This window comes from Rhagoletis pomonella, unplaced genomic scaffold (assembly GCF_013731165.1).
Source record: "Rhagoletis pomonella isolate Grant_MI unplaced genomic scaffold, Rhpom_1.0 Rhpom_scaffold_00008, whole genome shotgun sequence".
Classification (NCBI taxonomy): domain Eukaryota; kingdom Metazoa; phylum Arthropoda; class Insecta; order Diptera; family Tephritidae; genus Rhagoletis; species Rhagoletis pomonella.
The window spans coordinates 37055668-37062015 of record NW_023458562.1 but is presented as its reverse complement, the minus strand read 5'-3'; the positions used below and the strand labels follow the sequence as shown (position 1 = coordinate 37062015).

The following is a 6348-nucleotide window of genomic DNA, read 5'->3' as shown; positions in this document are numbered from 1 at the left end:
AAAAAAAGTTATTCTTCAACGGAAGTGCTTATTTGTAGTTACAACAAATCAGCAACTTCAAATCTTCAAACATTCAATTGTTCGCGCGAACTTGTTTATACACTTTTTGCCTGCGCTTTGCTTTACGAGAGAGCTTTTGTATAGCTTTATTACTAAAATAAGGAAGGGACAAAGACTGTAAACAGCTGAGGAAATACAATACATCAGGAGCGCTACTTAAGGGAGTGTGGGTTGCTTAGATGCTATTATTGACGTTGCTATGATTTCAGTGCGTTCATTGAAGAATTGTTTTGGAAAAAAGGTTGGGGAGCATTTTGTACTTGAAGTATATGGAAAAAAGAACCTACTTTCTTACGAAGAAGTTGAAGAAATATTTAAGAGCTTTGCTGTCATGAAGAGTAGAGCTTTTCTACAGTTAGTGAGCTTTTAGTATTAAAAAGTGAGGAGTCTACCAAGAATGATAGAATACAAGATTGCGCCGATCAGAGAGGATTTTTGAGAATAACTTTTGTGTGACGTCACACTGGTGCAATTGCGAGAGAGAAATGCCAAAACGTGAGCAAGAACGGAAGAAGAAGAAAAAATGTTGCAAGGAAAACGTAAACAAGTTGCACAAGTGTGACGTCATGCAAACCACGATTCTGTCAAATTCGTTAAGAGAGGAATAGCGGTCCGAGATCGGCGCAACCTTTGTATTCTCTCAATCGTGGGAGTCTACTACTGCTAGAGAGAGAGCCTTTGCTCTCTGCATGCCCATATAAAATATAAATAAAGCTTTTAAAAGCTTATCGGGCAGGTTATATTTTAAGTAGTCGTAGCTTCTCCAGACAAATCGACGTGTTGTAAATGCATATAAATTCTAGGAGTAAAGAAGAACATCGACGGAAACAGCTGCATTTTTATAGCACTCAGGATCACCGAGTTCAAAAACAAAAGCTTCCCCATGTACGAGTTTTTCACCAGTTTAGAGGAATTCCACCATTATGACAAGGTACTAATATTTGCGAAAAACAGTCTTAACTATATTACAAGTTTTCGGAATTCAATCGACGCTTTTTTAGCTACAAGCCAGAAAAATTCAATAGTACAAAGCACCTATTTGGCTTTCAAAGTGTATTGCCAAGTCGAGCTTTATCAACACCAGCGACGATCAACAAAAATTCTTTCGGAAACTTTAAAAAGCTTCTATCGTTAAAGATGTTTTAACCATGAATGAACTTAACATTGAAAAAATCTCCGAGCACTTTTAAAGCTTTTGGTTGTTGTGAAATGCTCATAGAGAGCTTTCACTGCAAAACATTGTTGTTTGGTTCTTTCTAACGAGAGTCTAGTTTATTTAATTTTTTTTTATTGTTAGCTTTTACTTAGACTTTTTTCTTATGAGCATTAACTCCTGAGCTTTCCAAGCAAAGCAATTAGATAAATTATTTCAAGTAATTTAAGGTAAGTTTTAGTACTGAAATTTATTTAACCTTTAACAATGATGCATACTATTTGTACACAGTTTCACTTTTCACGCGAGCTTTCACCGCTAGCAACAAGGCTTTTGTTCAAAAACTGTAAACATTTTTTTTTTTTAATTTTTGTAACATAAAAGTGGAGTTAAATATCGCTACCTAAGGGTGAAAAGGTGCTAAGTCCACTTTTTTCAAAATTTAGTTTTAGATGCAGAATGATAATGCGAAACTGCATCGATTTTCTCTCCGCCTCTCCTGAATAATTTCAAAAAATGGATTTGGCACCTTTTCACCTTTAGGTAACGATATGTTCATACATAAGTATGTTATATTTCCATTAGCGCACAGAAGGGGTGGGTTTTGGGGTTCAAACCCCCCCTAAAGCTAATAACCTCAAATACAATCTATATCTTAAAGCTAAGAATCCAGCTCTCAAGGAAATTATAAGAAATATTTATTATAATTTCTGTTGCTTGAAAAAGCGCTTTGCTTTTGCTGTAAATTTTAATGAGGGAATAAATATACGAGCATTTTTTTTCTTGAGAGCTGCAAACTGATTTATTAAATTTTGGTAGAAGAAAATTTCTTTTCCATTTCTCGTCCGTCGTTTTATATGAACTTTTCGTTATTCTTGAGAGTTCAGTTAATTTTTTCGGTATTTGAAATATTAAAAAAATTTAGCAATCGTGAAAAATCACCATCTCTATCGAAAACCAGAAATCGAAAAATAAACATAGAAGTGCAAAAATTCATGGAATCAATAAATTTATTTTTACTGACTGTTTTTTAATTTTTTATTAGGTACTTTTGAAAGTTGAGCGCATCTTGAGTTTATAGAACTTTTTATTAAACAAGTAGTATTTAAGGAAAGAACACAACCGACTTCAATTCTCATATTCAAATTTAGGGGTACCGTTAACTTCTTCATGATCCAATCATCGGATCTCTAAAACAAATTACGGGACGAACCTTGAGGTACTATCTTTCTAATAAAAAAATGATTATTGAAAACGGTTCACGTGGTCCAAAGTTATGTATTCCGGCGAGATAATAACCTCCCTTTTTGTTTTAAGTCGGTTAAAAGCGTTTGAGTTCTGTTAATCTGTAAATAAAGTGCAGTTTATGAATTTTAAAACGTTTATTTATTTATTACATACTGTACATAAAACTTGCATAAATTTATTTTAAAGAGGGTATTATCTGAAGCAAATTTTCATTATTTTCCGGTGATATATCTTCAGAAATATAAAACCCCCCCTAAAATATATTCCTGGGTGCGCCCCTGTATATTTCCATTATAAAATCGCTGCGTGAGCTTTCACTGATTAGTTATTCGAACCTTCACACTAACTCCGTAGTATTTGCTGAATTAAATATAACCTTTTTTTAGATATAAGACAAAGAAGCGTACATTTTTAGGTGGAGCTTTTCTTATTTTCTAATGAAACTACGTTGTTGTGGTAACTTAGAAAAAAAGCTTTGACTTCTATAAGCTTTTAATATCGGATTTGGCCATAGCGCTTTTACGTGAACAAGTTTTCTGATTTGATTCTTTCTAAGGACTTTCAATTTAACAGCATTTCCTAAAACTTTTTTGGGTATTTTTTTCTGCTACAACAACAATGAAAGCTTTTATTCTAGGCTTGTGAATGCAAAATATGTAATAGGTGTTGTACAACTAGTTTATATGAATCAGCAAAGGGTGGAGAGAGCCTCAACTCTGCATGCGTTAGTATAGAAAGTGCACAGAAAGCTCAAAAAGGTCCAGCCTGCGCGCAAGGCGATGCTTATTACCGATATAGGTCAGTGACGATCAGCAAGAGATTTAACTCGTACTGCGTTCATACGAAATCTACAGAAAGCTTTAAAAGATCTTCGCGCCTAATTTATTTTAGTGCGATAAGTGGAAAATGCATGAAAGCTCTCCCTTTATAATACTGCAGCAACTTTAGAGCTTTCGAGCATATTAAAATAAACTGTAAGAGCTTTCACTGCATGTTTGAGCTTTCATCGCTAGAACGTAAAGTATCATTGCTGCTGACCGCTACTCCCACTAACTGTTGATAATGTTACCTACTAAATTCATTGAGACTCATATCTGTTGTTAGTTTTACTAAGTATCGGTACTTTTCTTGTTTTATGAGCCAAAAACTTAAAATTTGTTTAAATAGCTTCAACTATTTTTGCTACTGTATCGTTCGCCTTGCGTAAGCTTTAACTATTTAGCTCTTTACTTTAAGGTCTATTGTTTTGCTGGATTTCTTGCATGCAAGATTCTTAAGCAAAATTAATCATTTTTGTACTAACTTATATACATACATACAGACATATGTATGTACATTCCTGTTAGTTGTTGCCAGCATTGCGCTCCGAACGTCTCCTTCTCCTAGCCATCTCTTTTCTTTTATGTTCTTTTTATTATTTTATTCGCCAGCATTCGGAAACTTTTACTACTATCTCCTTCAGCTCGATGGCGGCCGTATCTGTGCATTGTTTGCTTTTAGTTTCAACAGTCGTTGTTTTAATATAATCTTACAAGTAAACAAGCATACATACGTACATATTTATGTGGGTCTATGTTCGGTTTGTATCGAATTTTTGTAGGCGCTGTTCTTAATGTTATCACAGTTCGTTCGCTTTTGACTTTTTTCTTTTCATCGTATTTTTTTCTTTGTCGCGGCGTGTTTATTTTTCCTCCACCACCCACCTACGCCACTTTCGAAGCGCAGATATCCAACAAGTAATGCAATGACTTATCTGTAATTTATACCCGTGCCCGCACATTCTTGCAGCAGCAACAGCAGTGTACACAAAAATATGCGGGAACTTTTTCTTGAATACCTACTTTTGGTCATGCCATAGTTTCAGCTGCTTTTCAAAGTTTTTTTTGCTGCACTCACAGTGTCTCTAAGCCACGCGGAAAAGTAAAAAAAGAGCAAAAAGTAAAATGCAAACGAAACAATTGTCGAGAGATAAGCAACATTCGCGAAAAGAAAAACAAAGTGGCTCTACAAAGGCACAAAGTGGTCGGCAGAATTGCCGCCTTTTTGCTGTTTTTTTTATGTATATTCGTATTGTAAAACTGTATACAAGTAGCTAAGTATTCGTTGTTGCCATTGTATTGCTACTTATTCTTTTGTTAACATGAGCATTTTACTCTTTTGATGATTTTTTCGCCTTAATTTAGCACTACTGTATACAAATCCCAATTCCAAAAGGATGTACACATTAAGTTCGAAGACAACAAGCTGAACACATCAGTTATACTTTTAAGTATCTAGATAGTGAGAGCATAATACCAGCAAACACCACTTCAAGATCAAGCGAAGCGCGACCTTCTCGAGCAACTGAGGCAGGTCCTCAAGCTGCTCGGAGTCAATAATCTCAACCGAACCAGCATGGCGGACAAGCTGAAGGAAGCACCGAATAGTCGAACCTCCCGCATTGAGCAAGAAACCACACTAGGCTCCAGAACCTACGCGCCTCTGGTTAAGAAGAGAAGCGGGGTGCCACCAGTCTCTCCATAGACCCATACCTACCGGCGGAAAGGCAGGGAAGTCAGAGCTCCACGAGTGACCGACATAACCGCACCCGTTTCAGAGAGTAGTAGCGGGCGGCAGATCGACCCAAATATCGACTTAAATATTTACAATCCAGAAGCCTGACCTGGGGCAGACATAACAGGGAGCCACTCCGCAGCCAGCCCAGATTCACGAACGTCCTCTTAAGTATTCGCTTAGCTGTGCTTACCATGGCCTACCCTCCTATTTTACTAAACTCAGATAAATTCACCAAGCTTCAGACTGCTATCATAGATGAGGTCTTTAAAGGGTGGTTGCACCCACTTGTTTTTTAAGAGCGTGTTTTAGATCAGGTTTGGTCCATGTGGACTGCAAGCACGAAATAACAGCGAGATGGCTTGTAGATGTGGCTGCAAAACTCTGAAGAACTCGTGCAATGTCCACTCTTCGATTACGCAAAGCTCAGAGCGAATATCTTCATAGTTCAGCGTGGTGAGTGAATATTAATAGCGTTGAGGCCGCGGAGCATAGGCTAAATTGGGTATGGATGAAGTCTCGCCCAATAACATCTGAAGGAGAGCCTTCAACCTGAATTATAGAAATATATTATAGTGAGACCATGGCAGGCGACCAAATGCATTAGAGAGCAATAAGGCAGAGTCGCAGAAGATCGATGGAGGCATCACTCCTTTTCCGAGATTGAGGCGAGTATCCACATGCTGTTGAATCAGCCACCAGAGCTCCTACAATCACTTCCAGGTAAGGTACTACTTCAATGAGAGAACACCGGCCTAAGGTAATTTGAAATCTACAAGCGGTGCGTGTCGGATCTTGACGAGCCAAGAAGATGAACTCACCACATAGAACAAGTCAACCTGCGTCATGCGGTGTATGCCTCGGCATCTATTCCTTAAATGAGAGGCTGTTTTACGAAATCGAGGGAAGAGTCAAGGCAGAATGTGCCTAAAAATTAGTACATACCTTCCATTCTTCAAGAACTCAAAATTCATGCAATTGGCCACCATTCATAGCTCTCTTTTAATATTTATATATGTACATATACATATACCAATGCACCAAATTATGCTCTCTTAGGAATTGAAAATCTTCTTACCAAAGCGATGTGGCTTAGTAATAATTTATGCACGTTTTTCTGGCTCTTTTTTTCTTTTTGTTTCATTTATTTTTATAAGAATGTAGCTACATAATAATCATGGTGGAATTATACAAGGTGTTGTACGTAGTGACAGCTCATGTCGACAGCTCATGTCGACAGCTCCCTTACAAAAGGTTGTAATATGGAAGCACGAGAGAAACGGGAAGAAAAAAAGCCCGCTTTGCGAAGTAGTACGAAATTTGGTACTATTTTT

At 37.1% G+C, this 6348-nt stretch overlaps 1 protein-coding gene and 1 long non-coding RNA gene across 4 annotated transcripts in view; one reads left to right on the top strand and one right to left on the bottom strand.

Annotated features, from left to right (window-relative positions):
- LOC118744786 (putative polypeptide N-acetylgalactosaminyltransferase 9) overlaps positions 1-6348 on the top strand; it is a 438912-nt gene that overhangs the window by 140398 nt on the left and 292166 nt on the right. The gene's annotated exons all lie outside the window — the stretch shown is intronic.
- LOC118744790 overlaps positions 1-6348 on the bottom strand; it is a 31150-nt gene that overhangs the window by 2151 nt on the left and 22651 nt on the right. The window lies entirely within an intron of this gene.